General features: G+C 41.1%; 1 long non-coding RNA gene across 1 annotated transcript; it reads right to left on the bottom strand.

Annotated features, from left to right (window-relative positions):
• Window positions 1–11,554: 11,554 nt before the first annotated feature.
• Window positions 11,555–13,214, bottom strand: LOC143273026 (uncharacterized). The gene is made up of 2 exons (XR_013050863.1): window positions 13,076–13,214; window positions 11,555–12,227 (listed from the first exon to the last, which is right to left on the bottom strand). It is a non-coding gene; the product is annotated as an uncharacterized LOC143273026 (long non-coding RNA).
• Window positions 13,215–20,412: the final 7,198 nt, after the last annotated feature.

The raw sequence follows: 20,412 nt of genomic DNA, 5'->3' as shown, positions 1-20,412 counted from the left end.
TCTCTCTCTCTCTCTCTCTCTCATTCTGTGTCTCTGTCACTGTCTCTCTGTCTCTCTGTGTGTGTGTGTGTGCGTGTGTGTCTGTCTCTTCCTGGTCTTTAAAGACAGGATCTCACTGTGTAGCCCTGGCTGTCCTGGAACTCACCCTGTAAACCAGGTTGGCCTCGATCTCAGAGATCCACCTGCCTCTGCCTCCTGAGTGCTATGACACCACCACCACCACCTGCTCTTCAAGACCTTTTTAAAGGGTCTTCCCAGAGGATTCCTAGCCAGCCAGTCTAAGTGAGCTCCAAGCCAAAAGAGGTGGATGGGTATTCCCGAGGTTGTCCTCTGGCTTCATGAAAACACACACACACACACACACACACACACACACACAAACACACACACACACACACACAAAATGTCTGGTAACGTTTTAAGTAAATGTATGGTTTTGCATTGGGCTTCATTCATAGCTGGCTTGGGGTTGAATACTCCTGGACTCTCTAAAGGATAAGTTACTAATCTTCTGTGAACCACTTTGCATTCACTTAAGACCAATCTTTTTTTATTTTTTAAGATTTATTTATTTATTTTATGGATGAGGGCTCTATATGCATGTACACATTTATGACAGATGAGGGTATAGATCCCACTATAGATGGTTGTGAGCCACCATGTAGTTGCTGGGAATTGAACTCAAGGCCTCTGAAAGAACAGCCAGTGCTCTTAACAGTTGAGCCATCTCTCCCACCCCTGAGACCAATCTTAAAGAAAAATGCAGTATTTGTGTCAAAAGGTCAACCTACTCCTGGTTATATGAAGCAAAATTTTTGTTGATCATTTTATGGAAAGAACATACATACTGACAACACGATGAAATAAAAATACTGGACATGGCTTCTCTTCCCTCCCCCCAAAACACACACACACACACACACACACACAATTTAAAGGAGTATTTCCTTGGGAATTTTCATGAGTAAAAGATTTAAAGGAGCATCTCCTGGGAAATGTGCATGAGTAAAAGAGATTACTTTGTGTAAACAGATGTTTTCTGTCCCAAATGCCCAGTCCCAAATAACCAATTCAGAGGCTTAATATTAATTATAAATGCTTGGCCAATAGCTCAGCCTTGTTATTAGCTAACTCTTAAATTTAAATGAATCCATATTTCTATTTATGCCTTGCCACGTGGCAGTACCTTTATTAGCATGACACGTTTATCTCCTGCTTCCTCTGCGTGTGGCTGGCAACTCCTGACTCCACCCTTCTCCTTCCTAGCATCCTTAGTTTGGTCACCCCACCCATATTTCCTACCCAGCTACTGGCCAATCAAACCAACTAATTAATTTAATTTAAACCAATTAAACCAACTCAAGTGATAAATCTTTACAGTGTATAAGAGGATTATTCCACAGCAACTCTGAAGTTATTTTGACTTTTAAAATTAATATTTAATAAACATAGAAATTCCCAATTTTAATTCTTCCTTAATTTCAACTGACTGAAATTAAAAATTTTTTAAATGTTATTCCTAATCTCACAAGTTATAATAATCATTAATAAACTCAATTAATTAAAATTATGTGAACATTTAAAACTTCATTTATAAATTTAATAATTCCTTTTTGTAGGCTGTGGCTCAGTGGCAGAGCACTTATCTAGCATGTGAAACCCAGATTGAGTTTAATAGTGTTCTGCCAATGAAAAAACTTTTGTTAAGTATCCCAATTTTCTAACAAATTCTTTCCAATGCATTTCCCCCCCTTTGTTGCTTGTTTATGTTTTGTGGTCTTTAAATTGTATTTTTACATACAAGGTCTCCAGTGGCCAAGGCTAATTTCAAATTGCTATGTTGCTAAGGATGTGTTATGCCCAGATTGTGACCCCCCCAAAGAGACCACCGAAGACCTTGGATGTCCAGAATGCAACAGCAAGGTTTATTCTGCAGATACAAGTCTAGACAGGGACTCATTCCTACACCCAATACAGTGAGGCAGGGAGGAGTCCCTCTTTCTTGGGGAAGTTAGTTTTTATAGGCAAAACCCATAAAATTTCTTAGAGGGGAGGGGGTTAGTACGGGTCCATCCTTGATTGGTCCAGTTTTTCCTGGGCCTGGACTTTATCTTATTTTATCTTATCTGTTTGCCCTGTCAGGAGTTTTACAACTCATCTCTGGGGTCTGGTCATGTTATCTCTGGAGAGGGGCATCTCGCGGTTAATTGGTTACCATCAGACATCCTGACTCTGTTCTTTTGTTCCTGGGGCTGGCGCCATCATTTCTGGGGACTTGAAACTTGCCTGGGTCTATCTATATTGAGATATCTTTGTCTAAGGCCCCCTTTTTGAGACAATAGAGTGAGGATCTTGTTGTGCCTAGATCACAGTCCCCAAAGCCCCCACTGGAGCCTTTAGGTACAGAATGCAAAAGTAAGGTGTTTTCTAAGTTTACAAGCCTCCAGGGAGGCTCTTCCAAATCTCTCACTCACAGCAGGGAGGTTGGAAGGAGCACTCCCCTTTCTTTGTGAGGCTAGTTCTTAAAGGCACAGACCATATAATTTATTTTAACCCGCCTCCCTTTTTAGTCTTTTGCTCGAATATCCTGACTGTTTTCCAAAGTCCCTGTAGCAGATACAGCCACCTGGGGAAAAGGGGTCTAAGTTCTTATCTACACTTAGGAATCCTGGTTTAAGCTTCTCTTTGTCTGTAGGGGATAGAGTGGGGGGTTTTACTGAGGTATCACAGATGACCTTGAACTTTTGACTCTCTTGCAGTCACTTCTTTTGTGCTGAGAATCCAGCCTAGGGTTTTGTTCATGTTAATGAAGCACTCTACAAGCTCTATTCCTCGACCTGTAATTACTGAAGTATATAAAGCACTTATACTGAGTCATGAAGCTTTTCTTCTAACCAACAGACTATCTTTGTTTCAGACTTTAAACCATACCTCATATCTTTTCAGCCAGAGAAAAAAAATGAAGTGGGACACTGGCGACCAAACATGTTGGCAAGAATTTCCACCCTAAACTTGAGAAAGCTTTAAAAAAGGGTTCTAAAACGGAGCCAAGGGCAGCTTCCTAGTTTGTATCTCCTGGGGGTGAGGCACAGAGAAGCTGTGGCATTTGAGCTTAAGCACAGCAGGGCAGATTCCCGCCGCCTTACACAGAGGTGTCTCCAAGCAGCACAGCATACTGGGTGGCAGATGTAGCCTTTTCTAGCACAAAAAAAAAAAGGAGGGGGGGGGCCTTGATGGAGGCACAGACCCACTGCTTCCCGGAGTTGGTGGTGAGTGAGCAGGGCTCCGAGAGCTGGCAGTAGCATACCTCCGCCTTGTTAAAAAGCGGAGAGGGGCAGAGTCAGCAGCCAAGGCTGCCGCTTTCGTCCTAGCCACCCAGTTTAGCAGTTTAAAATCTCTCCTGGTCAGAAAAAGATAGATTCACAATAAGACAGATTCAGATGGAATAAAACTCTAAACGGTTTACAGTGTGTATGAAAATGAATGTAGGCTTGGAAGGGAGAAGACAAAGAATATAGAGAGTTATATAAAGAAATAAATAGTTTTAAAAAATAAAGTCTTTAAAGAGAGAGTAAAAGTAATATAAAAAATACAGTAATACATGTAAAAATGGGAAACACACAGAGTCTGGATACTGCAATTTTTGTGTGTTGTCTTTGGGATTTTTTTTAATATATATATATATATATATATATATATATATATATATATATATATATTTTATTTTACAATACCATTCAGTTCTACATATCAGCCATGGGTTCCCCTATTCTCCCCCCCGTCTTTGGGATTTTTAACTGTAGAAAGACATTTGATTATAAAAGCTGCTGGATTAAACTAACCTACATATTTTAAAAAATATCTTGACTCCAAAATTTATGCCAAAAAGTATGCTACTTTGGGGGAGAGGTTGTTTTTGTTTTTACAGGATATGAGAGGCTATGGACTCATTCGGAATTAAAGATGATCAGATTTGATTAAGGAAGATGCCAGCCCACTGCCTAAGGAGCAACAAGATGCCAGCAGACCAGTAATGCCACAGCCTCATGGCAACATATAGATTAATAGAAAAGGGTTAAGATGAAAAAGCTAGCTAGCAAGAACTCTGAGTCATAGGCCATACAGTTTGTATTTAATACAAGCCTGTATAGCTGGGCAGTGGTGGCACATGCCTTTAATCCCAGCATTTGGGAGGCAGAGCCAAGCTGATCTCTGTGAGTTTGTGGCCAGCCTGGTCTACAGGGTGAGATCCAGGACAGGCACCAAAATTACACAGAGAAACCCTGTCTCAAAAAACAAAACAACAACAACAATATATATGCAAGCCTCTGTGTGTTTACTTGAGACCAAGCAGCTGCAGGACTGGGCAGGACACAGAAAAACTTCTGACTACATTTGGTGCCCAATAAGAAAAGGAATATAGACAGTTATATAAAGAAATAAATAGTTTTAAAAAATAAAATATTTAAAGAGAGTAAAAGTAGGCCGGGCGGCAGTGGCACAGGCCTTTAATCCCAGCACTCGGGAGGCAGAGGCAGGCGGATCTCTGTGAGTTCGAGGCCAGCCTGGGCTACCAAGTGAGTTCCAGGAAAGGCAAAAAAGCTACACAGAGAAACCCTGTCTCGAAAAACAAAAAAAAAAAAGTGATATAAGAAAATGCAATAATCCATGTAAACATGGAAATTACACCGAGTCTGGATACTGTATTTTTGAGTGTTGTCTTTAGAATTTTTTAAATCATTTATTTATTATTATTATTATTGTTTTGGTTTTTTGAGACAGGGTTTCTTTTTATTTTATTTTATTTTATTTTACAATACTATTCAGTTCTACATAACAGCCACAGATTCCCTTGTTCTCCCCCTTTCTGCCCGCCTCCGAGAAAGGGTTTCTCTGTGTAGTTTTGGTGCCTATCCTGGATCTCACTCTGTAGAACACGCTGGCCTCGAACTCACAGAGATCTGCCTGGCTCTGCCTCCTGAGTGCTAGGATTAAAGGGATGTGCCACCACTGCCTGGCTGTCTTTAGGATTTTTAACTGCAGAAAGACATTTGATTGTAGGAGCTACTAAATTAAACCAACATGTATGCTTTATTTTAAAGCTATCTTGACTTCAAAATTTGAGCCTAAGGATATATTGCTTTGGAAAAGAGGTTCTGCTTTTGTTTCCACAGAAGATGAGAAGCTGTGGATTCCTTTCAGGTTAATATGGTATGATCAAGGAATACCCCCAAGAAGTCTCCAGATGATCCAACATATCCAGAACAGCTTCAAGGCAACTGACTGAGATGATTCAGCCTCACAGACTACTCCAGTCAGGACTTGACTATAATCCTAAATTTTCACAGGGTCCCCATAAGATTAACAGTGCCCCCAATCTGCAAGAAGTAGCCTAGAACACTATACCCATATTCCCCCAAAATGGATTATGGATGTTTGTCTTTGTTTAGGGGGTTGGTTACAAATTGTTATTGGTCACAGTCAATCTCTTTCTAAAAGAAGAAAGGGGTATATGATATAGAAATGATAGGATAAAAGGGTAGATTATTGAATCTACTTTAATCAAAAAAACTACTAATCTTACATATTTTACAAATATGTATTTTGCTTTATTGATACAAATTTAAAGTTAATTTTGTTATACTATATATATTTCTACTCTTGTTTAAGGTATTATGTTTATTAAACTCATTTAAAATTATAATATATAATTAAAAATACGGAATAATTAGTCATCTATGATAATAAAACTTATAGTCATGTCAATTGTCTAGATGTACATAGATATATTTCAATTAGGTAGATAATTTTCAAACACTTCAAAGACCTACAGAATGTGGCATTTAAAATGTTTGAAAAACTTATATTTTTCTGGACAGTAATACACTTCTGCTCCTGACAACACCAATTACTTCAAAGAGGATGATGGGCATCAAAGAAACTCATTATGGAGTTTGCTTTCTTTGTGGCAAAAGTTAGCCACCAGGCAAAAATGTGCCCTTGTCTCAACTGTCTGACAGGATGCTATATAAACTGGATATGCAGGACCCATAGGAAGGTGACAACTGAACTTTGCAAGATGAGATGGTCCTTCAGGTTCCTGCTTCACAGAGGAGACAGCCAGACATTCTGCAGGACATAGGGAGAAGCAACTGATGAACTTTGCCAATAGGCGAGACAATCCTTCAAATTTCTTGCTTCACAAAAAAGTCTGCCAGAGACTTTAGGCCTGTAGGCTGAAGATGGATGCCCCAATGTTGCAGAAGAATTTTGGGTGACTGTCCAGGCAGCCAGATGTCTCTGTCATTTCTAGAATTCTGGAAATAGCTTACAATGCACTTCCTGTTTACTTAGGTAATATTATATCCTTCTGAACTCTTTGATGGAGTTGAAGACTAGATAGTTGTAATTATAGTTTTCCTTGGTTACGATAAAAGGTAAATTAGATATAAAACTTTAGACTCACAAAAATAGAACAGATAGAATATTTTCTTTAATTTTGGCAAATACAAATAGACTATATATTATAACTGTAATTCTTGCTTGATAACTATTTTGTTACATATAATTTCACGATGTTAAAGTTAAAAACATTCCTTTTTGATTAAACAAAAAAAGAGAAGTGCTGTGGGATATCTTTCTGCATACTGTGAATACATGTGTTGCTCCCATTGGCTAAAGCAGCTTTGGCCTACAGCAAGGCAGCTTGGAGGCAGGCAGGAAATCCAAGCAGAGATATAGAGAGAAGGGTGGAGTGGGGGGATGGAGAGCCATCAGCCCGCTGTCCAAGGAGCAACATGTAATGGGACACAGGTAAAGCCACAGAACATGTGGCGATACATAGATTAATAGAAATGGGTTAAGTTATAAGAGCTAGCTAGCAAGAAACTTGAGCCATAGGCCATACAGTTTGTAATTAATATTAAGCCTCTGAGTGATTATTTTATAAGTGGCTGTGGAACCATGGGGCAGGGCAGAACTAGAAAAACTTTCAGCTACAGGACACATTAGTTTTGAAGGTTGCTTTGGGGGCTGGTGAGACAGCTAAACATTTAAGAGCTTCTACTGCTCTTGCAGAGAACCCAAGTTTGGTTCTCGGCACCCACAAGGAGGGACTCCCAACCCAACCCTCCTCTGTGTAACTGCCCTGGCTGTCCTGGAACTCACTCTATAGACCAGGCTGGCCTCAAAATTATGGAGATCCACCTGCCTCTTGATTCCCACGTGCTGGGATTAAAGGCATGCACCACCACCACCAGACTACACAATTTAAGCAAATAAATATTAAAAATACACACAAGAAATGTTTCTTTTGGAGCCAAGACAACATATACTTCTATGCAGTTACAAGAACATTTTTAGGGTCTAGAGACCTTTTAGTTTTCTACACTTATTAAAGCCATGAATTAATTTTCAGGGGTTATGTTCCAGCAGCTCAGGTTTCTTGTGGTTCCACAAAATGGGTTTCTTGGGTGGATCAGGTTGGTGATGCAGCTGAACAGGTTCCTTTCTTTCTGGCGTCCTTTGTCTAATCATTTCCTTTGCTCACTTTAGACCCCTAGAATGCTTAATGCACTCAAGAGACACACATTCTCTCAGCAAATATTTGTTGTTGTTTGCAACAATGCCAACAGGTAACACTGCAGACTCCCAGTTTTCCCACAGTGACATTTTAGGGCCATTCTTTTTTGAACAGGACCCATTCCAATGTTTTCTAAGGGTCCTAGAGACCATTTATCAGGTGTCCTTTTGTGTTTGTTAATTTGTTGAATTGCTAGAGATAGGTTCTGGCCAAAAGGGAATGAAGTTGGTTGGTTATTTATTTACTTCTTTTATGTGTAGAGGAAGAATTCAGGGCCTTGCCCAAGCTAGGCAAGTGTTCTACCACTGAGCTCTGCTCAGGGCCCTCATGAAGTCTTTTACATGTGTTATAAGTTTAAGATTAAAACTTAAAAATCACAAGTCCAAATTATTTAAATTCACATTCATCACCAAAACGTAAGTATAATCTGCTAATGCCCAGGCATGGTGGCACAAGCCTTTAACCCCAACACTCTCGAAGTAGAAGCAAGTAGATCTCTGAGTTCTAGGTCAACCAGGGCCACTTGGTTTAACTGTCAAATAAATAATTTTTTGGGGGGAGGGGGAGTAGAGAAGTGGCTCAGTAGTACTTACTTGTTGCTTTTGCAGGATTCAGTTCCCAGCATCTACACATGGCTCATAACTGTCTAACTCCAGTTCCAAAGTATCTGATGCTCTTTTGGATTCCAGGTTTGCATGTGGTATACATACATAATGCAAGCAAAATATTCACACTCAAAATACTTTTATTACATATATTTACTTAGTGTGCAGTGGCCAGAGGACAACTTTTGGGTCGGTTCTCTTCTTCTATCACATGTGTCCTGGGAATGAAATCCAACTCAGGCTATTAGACTTGCTGGTAAGCACTTTTACCCACTGAGCCATATTCCTCCACCTGTTTTTCTTAAATTTGGAGACATCCTGGCCTTGAACTAGCTGCTAACTGAAGTTAACTTTAAACTTCTGATCCTCCTGAGTGCTGGAATCACAAGCATTGCTACCATGCCCAGTTTAAGGGGTGCTAGGACTTAAAACTCAGGACTTCATGCATGCTAGACAAGCACTGTACCAACTGAACTACATCTCTAGCCCTAAAATTATATAAAACTTCCTAAGAATCTAAAGTATTACACTTATATAGGTTCCATAATGCAATGACATTAACACCCAGGGGCTGAAGATGTAGCTCAGTGCTACATACCAAGGCCCTAGATTTGATTATCTCTATTGCAAATAAATACTAACATTGGAAGTTCAGTCTGACTCATCTTATCTAAATCATCACCGAGGATAATAGATGCTTTGTACTCACAGAGAATTAAGTCATCCCAGTGGGAAATTTGGAGAATGAGGTCATCCCACTTGGGACTAACCTGCTTAAGCAATTTGGGTCATAGCATTTATGACTGTGCTGGTCAGTGAGCCAGCCAATTCTGGATTCCTGCCTTCAGTGGCGATCTGTGAGTGATTCCTCTCCCCTAGCACCATAACAGGAGGGCCAAACTTTGTGGTCATTCTGAGGTTAAAGCCAACTCTCTACCACTGTAAAACAAGGCAATGTCTGGCTCTCATGACAAAGGGAAAGGTGGTAAAGTGCAAGTAAAGGGGTAGCTGCTTAGTGACTGACTTTTCCATAGCTGTTTCCTCCAAAGTAGAACATTCCCTCCATTCTTAAAATTCAGGGAGGGCTGAGGACGGTTCGGTGGGTAAAAGCACTTGCCATCATTTACTAAACTAGGAAAGAAATGTATTTCAGGAGCCGGGCGGTGGTGGCGCACGCCTTTAATCCCAGCACTCGGGAGGCAGGGCCAGGCGGATCTCTGTGAGTTCGAGGCCAGCCTGGGCTACCAAGTGAGTTCCAAGAAAGGCGCAAAGCTACACAGAGAAACCCTGTCTCGAAAAACCAAAAAAAAAAAAAAAAAAAAAAAAAAAAAGAAATGTATTTCAGCAACTTAAATGTGATCTGCCTAGCGGTATCTATGCACAAACTTATTCTCTAATGTCTCAATCTTTTAGTATTTTTGTATTTATCCCTTTATGTGTATTTGCCTGCATATTTATGTGCACCACATGTGTACAGGAGCCCTAAGCTAGAAGAGGGTTCTGAAGCCATGGAACTGGAGGTTGTGAATTGTCACGTGGGTGCTGGAAACCAACCTGCTCCTCTGCAGGAGCAATGAGTGCTCTTAATCACTGAGCCATCTTTTCAACTCCTAGTATATATTTATTGAGACAAGGTCTCATTCTGTAGCCCTGTTTTGCCTGCCTCTGCCTCCCAAGTTGTGGAATTAAAGGGTTTTGCCACCAAAGCTGGCTTGTTATTGTGTGTAGGCTGTGTGGGCAATGCATATAGAGATCAGATGATAGTATGTGAAGCTGGCTCTCTCCTCCCTTCATGTGGATCCAGGGGATCAAACTCTGGCTGTTAGCCCTGCACAAAATGTACTTTACAGGGTGGACTATCTCAGTGCCCTGATTCTCTTTCTTTTTTAAACTCAGAATCTGGTAATTCTATTTCTTTGTGGGTATGCATGTCAGACAGTGGGTGGAGCTAGTTCTTTCCACCTTGAGTCCTGGGGATAGGATTCAATTTTGTCAATAGGTGTGCCTTAACCTGCTGAGTCACATTACCTGTCTCCAGGAAAACCTCAAGTGTCCTGGTAGGTATGAACTTGGGGGCGGGGTTAGGGGGGTGTGGAGTTTACAACCACTGAGTTACACTCCCACCCTGTCTCTACACCTTTGCATGTTGATTTTTTCAATTGCTCTATCACCCTTTAGTTCATTATTTATTAGCTCCAGCATGGGACATCAATCTAATTGTGCAAGATTGCTTCTTGGAAGTGCACCACCTATCTATTTGTTGAAAGTGTTAGTAGAAGTTGGGTATCTCACGCAGGACAGCAGAAATTCAAAGGTAAGGGTTTTCAGGCATGGAATTAAGCATGCCTTTCCTTCTGCTAGGCCTTTACTGCAGCAGCTGAGTTGGGCCAGGTCAGTTTATTGTTGCTGAGGTTAAACTACATGCACAAGCTCCAAATTCTTCTGCCATTGTTGACTTGGCATGCAGAGTGACTTTTCTCTTATTGTGCTTTTGTCTTCTGTTGGCATCTTCCTCAGAGGCTTTCTATGCCCTCGTCCTTCTCAGTATTGCTATTAGTCCATATCATTCAATGCTCATTCGCTTAGCAAAGATGCGGTCTAGAGCACTAAGGCCACCTGTCTTCTTCAGGCACCGTGTCCCTGGGTGACTTGAGGTGTGGCTTCCTTAGTGCTCCTGCTCCGCTGTGGCTGAAGTTCTAGACCCGGTACACGTTTGTCCCTACTGAGGGGTGGTTTTTGTTTGCTTCCAGTTGAGTGAGTACTTGGTACCCTACCTTCCAATTTTGGGCTTTTGTGTGGTAGGAGACAAAGGAGAGTGACTTTTTCTCTCATAGTAGTTGTTGTTTCCTTCTAACAGATGTTTAAAGAGACATTCTGGTTTCGGTGTGGTTGTGATGAAAACATCAACAGAGTCTGGGAAAGCCTTGCAGTGCCAGGGCCGTCTTTCACCTGTATTCACTTTAGCTGTCAATCACTGGCTATCTCTGTTTCTACATCATGCTTGTCTCTCTTTACCTTTGACCATTGCTCTTCATATGACTTCTCATGTGCCTGTCTCTCAGACATATTACCCAAGTCCCAGAAGAGAAGGCTGGTCATCTCTCCCACCCTTCAAGTGGGGCACTGTCTACAAGAAGGGGGAATATATTGGGAGATAGCAGAAACTGTGTGCAATTGGGAAACTTTGATAAGCTTTGAAGCAAAAATCAAGACTTGTTTCTCAATGAGTTCTCTGACTAGAAAGTTTAGGACCAATCTGGAATCAAGAGAAATAGGATGGCATAAGAGTGTTAGTTGTGATAAATGAGGCACCAGGAGGGTGGCCTGCACAAGGAATTTGGCAGTTGGAATGGTAGAAAAGAATGTATTCAAAATAAATATCCATTTATTAAAATTTAGTTTATGTTTTAACCAGAGCAATACAGTGTAACAAGTACAAGTTTTATTATGTTAACAATAAAAAATATCAAAACATGCATAAAGAACTTTTTTCAATTTTAGCTATTTACTTCTCATAAAAAGTATTGAGTGCTTCTAAACTGCTTACCTTGTTACAGACACTACTACACCCACACTTCCCATCACAAATTCTTTATTGTGACATTCTAATTTTGGTCAGACCAATCTTCACTATCTCCATGACGGCTGCAAATTCTCCTCACAGCTGACCAGGTGATGGATTTATGTTAACTTCCACCCATTCTCCTAGAGTTGGTTCATTTTTGGATTTCTTTTGGGTTTTCCATTTTATTTTTAAAATCGTTAAACATTTGAACCCCTTACAATTTTGCCAATCATAATGTACTGTTTAACTAAATTTCAAAGTGAAAACACTTGTAACCACTTCCCCCAAAACACAACACTCCTAGACTGCAGAAGCTCTCTGTGCAGCAGGACTTCATGTTGTTCTGGACAGGAAGCCTCAAACTTGGAACTGATTTCAATTGTTGGAAAACAAGAATTATGTCAGGTGTGGAGGCTCACACTTGTAATCCTTGCACTCAGGAGGCTGATGCAGGATTGCTGCAAGGGCTAAAACCCTGTCAAAAAAGAAACACACAAACAAAAGGCTAGAGATGGTTCAATCGTCAAAGAGCTCTCACACTGCTCTTCTAGAGGACCTGAGTTCAATTGCTAGGACCCATGTTGGGTGGCTCACAACCCCCTGCAGCACCAGCTCAAGAGGACCCAATGGCTCTGTAGGCACCCACATTCATGTGCACATACTCAACACATGTAATTAAAAACAAACCATTTTTAAACAAACTAAAAGCACAAGGATTTCTCTGATAAAGACATATATAATGGTCCTCTGTAACTGTGAGTTCTATACCCACTTAACAGGAGAATTAAAAATCTCCTAAAATAAAAATATTAGTTCTGGATTGAATAAGGACTTCTGTCATCTTCCCCTAAATAAGAGTACAATAACTATCCACATAACATTTACATTGTATTTAGACATTATACAGATGTGACATACAAGTATGTGGGAAATGTATGAGATTAACTGCAAGGCCATTCTACAGAAGGAACTCAAGGCTAGGTAGGTAGATTCTGGTGGTGGTGGTGGTGGTATGCATTCTAGAATCAATCCTTCATGGATACAAAGGAATGACTATAGATGGAACTTATGTATGACTTAGGATACTTCAATGAGTAAAACAGCTCACTCCTCAGTGAGTGATCAGCGGTTAGACAGCCTTCAGTTTCTGCTGAGATAGCATGATTGATTGTGTTACTGGTCTCAGTTCTTCACTGTCTTATAAGACTATATAGCGTGTCCTTTGCCATATTACTTCCAACAGTTCTCTCAACATGAGGTGTATACGTCCTTGTCTCACCGATGATGGGTTTGATGACTTGCGGCCAACAGGGTGGCACATACCTGTGTGACTTCATCTGGCCTCTGTGCTTCGGCAGTCCACCATGTCCCGGGCAGCTAGTTTCAGCATGTGACTCAGAAGGAACCACCTGGAACAAACGTGAATCTGATCCAAATGGAGATGCCCAATCCAGCAGAGGCTAAACCTGAAGCACAGCTGCTTGGCTGAACCTAGTCTAGACCAACTGCCCTACAAGTCTATGTGGATGCCAGACTATAAAGCGGGAGCAAAAACAAAAGAGAGTTCGATGACAAAGCAGGGCTCAGGGACTCCTTAAAAGCACAGCTGTACACATCACTCAGGAAACAAGCCATGAATAGTTCTGATCCTTATAGTTCAGGGTTTTTTCCTGGTAGGGTTTCCTGTGCTATTGTAAACCCATTTTCCAGAGGCAATTATGGTTAATAGTTTGTTTTCTTCCAGATGTTTCCAGAGGTGCCTCTACAAGCATCAAGGGACTGTTTCAGTTTCTACCTGGAAAGGCACTCTGAGGCTCATTTGTATCTAGTTTTCAGTATGTACTTATTCTTCAGTATAGATTCTAACTTCCCTTGAAAAGTGGGAATGTCCCTTTCTTTAATCTGGCCTTCCATTTTAAAGTAAATTGTGGTGTCTGTATGCATTTGTAATAAAAAGTGAGTACCTACACAAATTAGTTCCTTCTATGATGTTGACTGGAAATCTTTAATTTTCATACATAATTAATCAACTGATTATTTTATTTCAGTGCTAGAGAGAGAATCCAGAGCCTTACACATGCTAGGCTTCAATACTGAGCTACAATCCCCAAGTTTTTCTAAGAAATTAAAAAACAGACGGGTTGGAATTATTCCACATATATGACCTTGATTCTCACTTTCCTATTTGATATTTCTACACAGCTTGTATCTAAGTTCTTGCTCCAAACTGTTTAGCATAGGCCCACACTCATGAACACCAACATATTTGTTGAATGATATCTTATATAGAAATAAAGTCAGGCTAGATATATACCTGTAAACTCAGCACTGGAAAGTTGAGAAATGATTATAGGCAAGCTCAAGGTCTGTCTGAGCTACATATTAAGTTCCAGGCCAACCTGGGCTACAGTGTGAGGCCTTACCTCAAAAACTAAAGCAAAAATAAGTGTTTAAAAATACATAAACTTTGGGAAGACAGTCAAAGCAGGAGAGAAAGATGAACCCTTGCTGGGGAGCAGGGAAAGGAATGGATTATGAATATGCAGAAAGGGATGTGAAGAGGAAGGGGAGGGGATTAACACCAGCACTGTGTGAATATATGTCATTGTGATTGGTTTAATAAAGAAACTGACTGGCCAATAGCTGGACAGGATAAGGTTAGGAGGGAGAACCAGACTAAGGACACTGGGAAGAAGGGCAGAGTCATGAATTGCCAGCCAGACATGCAGAGAAACAGGAGGTTCAAGATGATAAATGAGTTAATTTAAAATGTTAAGAGTTAGCTAGTAATAAGCCTGAGCTATTGTCTGAGCATTTATATTTAACATTAAGTCTCTGTGTCTGTTATTTGGAAACTGGTGTACAGGAAAGAAAAGTCTGCCTACAAGCACCTGGGAGGTAGAAACAGGAAGATCATGAGTTCAAGGTTACTTCAGCTACATAATGAGTTCCAGGCCAGCCTGGATTGACTACATGAGACACTATGAGGGGTTTAGGCCTTTGGAAGTTCAACAACCACTTTCCAGGTTTCTGCTACAAGTATTTTATGGCTGAGAATCAGAGTGGTTTAGGAAGCTGTTGTTCCCTTTTCCCCTTCTTTTCCTTAGAGCCAAGATAGTTCTGGTCAAAGCAAGAGAAGCAAAAATGCTGACTGTGAAATCCTTAATTCCTGCAGCCACTCCTGTAAGAAATGGACTAGCCGTCCTGGAAGAGCCTATATGGAGGGCACAGAGGAGGGCTAGTTCATGGTGGTCAAGAAGAACCCACTGACTATGGCCAGAGTGACAGACAATCAAAGAGAGGCGTGGAATAGCAAAGGGTGGTGCTAGGTTTTAGGGAAAAATCAGAAAGCTGGCTTAATATGGTGGAAGCCTGCCTCGCTTAAATAATACCTTTTCTTTTCTAGCAAAGATGTTGTTTCCACCTTCTGAAAACTAAGTTTTCATATGCATAGACCTTCCAATAGATGCCTTATTATACATAACTGTACAGCTACATAGTAAAGTAAGAAGCTATCATCTGCTCCAAGTCTACTACAGTCTAAAACTTCGGTGAGCACTTATACTTAGCATCTAATCTGAACATGAGTTATGCAGCAGGTATTTTTACTTCTGTCTTAATAGATGAAGAAAATACTGGGAATTCTGGGACAAAGTGGTTATGACAAGGGCCCCATCCCCATGCAATGAAGACTCAATTTGGGTGGCTGCCTTTCAATTGATCTTTAGTTTTCTTTACATCTTGGTACATATTGGTAATGTCTTACAATAATAATTTAAATTACTTGTGAAGATTCAGAGAGGTTAAATAACTAACCCCTAACTCACAGAGCCAGACAGAACTCGGTTTAAAAGCAGATCATCTGCAGTTCTGCTAGGTTGCTTCTTGGAAGTGGTTAACTTTCTCACAGTGTTAAAGAAAGATACAAATTCTATCAATTATTTGCCTACATTAAGATGGGTTTCCAGAACCAGAATACCCTGTGATACTCTCTATGTATCCATCTTATTTGGAGAACAGTTTGCATTTTATATTATTATATACAGGAATTAAAAAATGATTTCTGAGCTGGGCGGTGGTGGCACACGCCTTTAATCCCAGGACTCGGGAGGCAGAGGCAGATGGTCAGCCTGGTCTATAGAGCAAGTTCCAGGACAGCCAGAGCTACACAGAGCACAGAGAAACCATGTTTCGAAAAACAGAAACGAACCAAAAGGTTTCTGAGCCTGTTGTGGCAGTGCTCGACTTTAATCCTAGCACACAGGCAGAAGGTAGCTCTGCTAGTTCAAGGCCAGCCTGGTCGACATAACAGTTCCAGACAACCAGAACTAGAGACTCAGGTCCCCGCACCCCCCCCCCCCCCGTCCTCCCCCCACCTCCAACAAAACAAAATCAAAACCAAAACCAAATTTCTGTATTTAAATCTTCTAAATTGGTCAGGATGATTGCTTAGTCTCATCCATTTATTTACTAGGGCTTATTAAACATTTTCTTGTTCTACTGATACAGTCTGGTCTATGGCTTATAATTACGGCTACAAAGCAAGGACAAGGTTCTGAGATGCACCTTGTCATGATACTTCCATTTCTTGCATGTGTGGAGAGGAGAGAAGGATGGTAGGGGAATGAGGAACCAGTCATTTAGTAAACACCATGTTATTCCATTCAGCCCTCTTCAATCCTACATTTTAGTAAGACAAACAAGGTCACCAGGGAGCTGACTTGCACATGGGACAGACAATTAAATCAATAAAATAATACAAGGAAGGTTCATGTGGCAAGAGGAAGAAAGGAAACAGTAGAAACAAGTAAAGGAAATGCCACAGAGGATCCAAGTTTTCAGACCTGGTTTCTGAGGACGGAAGTGAGTGTCACCCCAAAGACTTCTGGTTAATTTAACTTCTTCCTCAACCATGAAATGGATCTAGGCTGGGTACTGTGGCGCATGCCTTTAATCCCGGCACTAAGAAGGCAGAGGTAGGCAGATCTCTGAGTTCAAGGCCTGCCTGGTCTATAAAGTGAGTTCCAGGACAACCAGGACTGTTACACAGAGAAACCGTCTTGAAAAAACAAGGAGAGAAATGGTCCTAGAAGTCAGCCAGCCTCTTTAGCCCAGATCGCCCACAACCAGGGACTAAAACTACAACAGAAAGGAGAAAACGCCAGCATGAAGGCAGGCAAGGACCTATGACTATGAGAACCCCTCAAACCTGCTGGGGGAAATTTGTAGTGACAACAAAACTACATTTTTTTAAGGATCGGCTCAAATGAACAATTTAAATTATATTACATGATAGTTTCTTGTATCTAAACCTAGCTTCTCAATCCCCAATAATCTCAACTCCAACAAGTTGGAGCTGTAAAATCCTATGCAGTGAACATTTAAGTTAGAGGAGAAATTCAGGATACCAGCATTCTCCAGTTCTTACACCTATGATTAAGTGAGAAGCATATGGGTTCTGCTGTTTGTGAGAACTTTACTGGTACTGAGAAGTCAGTTACCTGTTCCACACTTTGTCAGCCCTTTATGGCAGCTTGTATTTAAGCTGCCTAGTATGTTCCCACAAATTCACCTGCACACCCACACAAAGTCCAGGTCTCTAAGACTGCAAAACAGCCTCCATAGCTGGACTATCTTCAAGCTTGACTGTCCACAGGGATTATACACAGTTCATCAACATTTACCCCCTTGAAACAAACTGTTTCCACAGGCCTTTTTAATCAAGTACCACTCAGAAGTTCTAAAAAATCAGTGTTAGAAGTGAGCAAGACCTTATTAAGACAATTCATTTAATTTCTCCCTCCTTAAGACATATCGAGGGCCCGAAGAGGGCAGGGCCTCTTCCAACCTGTACTGTGAACTGCTGACAAAGGGAACAGCAAGCACTAACCAGAGGGACTGGGTAAGTGCCAGACCCCTGACACAAATACATTGTCACTGCATCCCCGAGAACAGTGGCCCCATCGAATAGATGAGACTAACTCACAAGTTATGAGAATGTGCCTAGTAACTACGTGTGTGACAGGGACATAAATGAAATAGAACCGTCATGCTCCCTTCCACTGTACTTCAATGCCCAAAATCTCAGACTTCAAAGTTCTCACCAATATCCATTTCTCCCACCTAATTTCTCCACCAACCCAGTATTAAGTTCAAATCACAAAAAACTAAGCCATCCCTTATCACACACGGTGTCGGTTGGAGAAGCATATTGCTCAGGCTGCAGGGACATTTCATTTATTTAAATGTTTTTTATTAAAAAAAAAAAAAATTAAAGACCTTCATGGCACAACTTCTTCCCAGCACAGTTATGTCTTAGTCATACCAATTACAATACAATTACAACCAAGAAATCAAAGAGAGGAATTCTGACTTTAAACTTAAAGGGCATACTTCAAAACAAAGTTAAAATATACTTTCAGAATAACTGCCAACACAGCTGTTTTATATTGGCATCTATTTCCCGCCATCTAAGCAATGCAGACACAGGAAGTGCTGAGAAATAGTGTCCCAATACAAGGTGTACAGATGAGGTAATTTACAACACAGAAGTTGTTACTCTGTAAACCCTGACCCACCCGACCCCCCGCCCATCCAGGTCTTTTAAAACTCTGCACATTTCTGCAGTGACTCCCTGTCTCTTTTACATTTCTATTTATTTTAAAAGGCTCTCAGGTGCACTTCAGAGTCCTCTGCATTCACCGTCAGCTCTTGTACTAGGTGTGATGAGTGTGAGGAGGCCTAGGCATCTGCAGTTAGCCACACCAGCCTCCAACACACCTAGACTTTTGAGCTGTGAGTAGGGTGTGAAGTCCTGATCTACAACCTTCCTCTCCACCTCACAAGAAAGAATTCAGTCTAAATGTCTTGTTCAAATCACGATCCAGTGCAAACATAATCACAAGCCGCATCTCTAGCACACCTGGTGCTTTCGGCTCTGCACAAATCCAACATGGTAACCCTCACAGCACGCTAGGGCAAACAAGAATCAAGTACAATAAATAGTCACTGCAAGTGGCCAAAAAGAAGAAAAATCACTCTGCAGTCAGAACGTTTTCTTTTAGCTCTTCCTAAGGTTGAGAAAGGTTAAGAAAGGCATTAGCGTCCTCTACTTTATCATTACATTCGCTAAAGCCACCACCTTGATACAGTCACTAAAGCCAAGATGGGTTACAAAGTTAGGTAAGTTAATTAAATTCAACTCCCCAAACAATTATGTTTTATCTATGATGCCAGGTGAGAAAGGCTTGAGTCTATAAAGGTAGGAGAATGGGGAACTAAGATTTTAGGCCTTAAAACATGTTGGAAGATTTTTTTTTCCTAGTCCCCATAGGCAGCTACTGTAATGAAACAGGAGAAAATACAGAGCTGATGTTTTGCTATTGTGCTTAAAAAACTAGGCTTCCTCAGTGAAGCACCTGATAAAACTTAGGTGGCTGGATTACAGTGGAAAGTCCACTTTATACACACACACAAACACACAAACTGGCGACTTGTCCTATCCCCAATCCCTGCAATGCTGAGACACAGAATGAGTTTTATGGCAAAGGATCCTTAATCCCCAGAGACGCTTTGGCTTGTGGTGCTTTTTTTTTTAAGGCCTCTCTGCCCTGCCCAGTACCATGGGTCGAATGAGGGGTGTATAAAAATGAGGGCCTTGGGAAGCCTCCATGGTATGGGCTGTAGTCCCTTCAGGTTTGAATGTGAGACACCCACCCAGCGAGACCTTTACACAGGGAACTTAAATCTAACCTTGATAAATAAAACCAAACGTTTATTTACACCAAAGAATTCCAACACTGGATCTTTCACATATGAAGGACAAAGTATTATATATATACACACAGCGAGGGATGGCAGCAGGGCCATAACAAGAGAACTGATAGTTTCCCACATCACAGGTCTACCATTTCCGGCTCACTGAAGATGGCGGCTCTGCTCCTGCCTCAGGTACAATTACAACTCTGAGAGCAGTCTCCTCACTAGATGGCATGTGAAGAAAGGGGAGGGCAGGAGAAAAAAGTACAACGCTTAAAATGAACCCAGTGTGGCCACATCACCCATTAGCTCTTCAGAGTGCTAGCATGAAACTTATATGGACAGTATTTCTTTTTTAAAAAGCAATAAATTACGCCCAGTAACTAACTGACTTCAAAATGGCCAAGTCAAAGAAAACTGAAAAAGATTCTGCCTTCCCTTTCCTACCAGCTATAAAGCACAGTATGTCAGGAGATGAAAAAGGAAAGACCAAAACAGGAGCCCGGGAGGGAAAGTATGACAGATTCAAACTAAACTAAAATTAAAATGATTTAGGGTTAGGTCAGAAAGACATGATTCATTCGGAAAAGAAGCTTCAGGATCTGTCTGCAAGTCGGGTGACTTAACATCTTGATGTAACTAAGACAGATCCACCTTCGCCAGTGCTGGAGTAACCCATGGAGGAGTCCTGGAGAAAGGTGATGGAGTGACCAGCAGAGCAGTGTTCAGGACGGACTGGGTCCTCCCTGCCTCTTTCCTTCCCACCTCCCTTGATAAGCTACATTTTATAATCTCTGGGGAAGAGCATGAGATCCAGTCCCCAAGAGTGTAGTAATGTGGGGAGAGCAATGTGGGAAGGGGAAGAAATCTCCACCCAAACGCAGCAGCTGGGACTGAGGCCA

This window comes from Peromyscus maniculatus, chromosome 4, assembly GCF_049852395.1.
Source record: "Peromyscus maniculatus bairdii isolate BWxNUB_F1_BW_parent chromosome 4, HU_Pman_BW_mat_3.1, whole genome shotgun sequence".
NCBI classification, from domain to species: domain Eukaryota; kingdom Metazoa; phylum Chordata; class Mammalia; order Rodentia; family Cricetidae; genus Peromyscus; species Peromyscus maniculatus.
The sequence above is the reverse complement of the archived record's forward strand: the minus strand, read 5'-3'. Positions and strand labels throughout refer to the sequence as shown.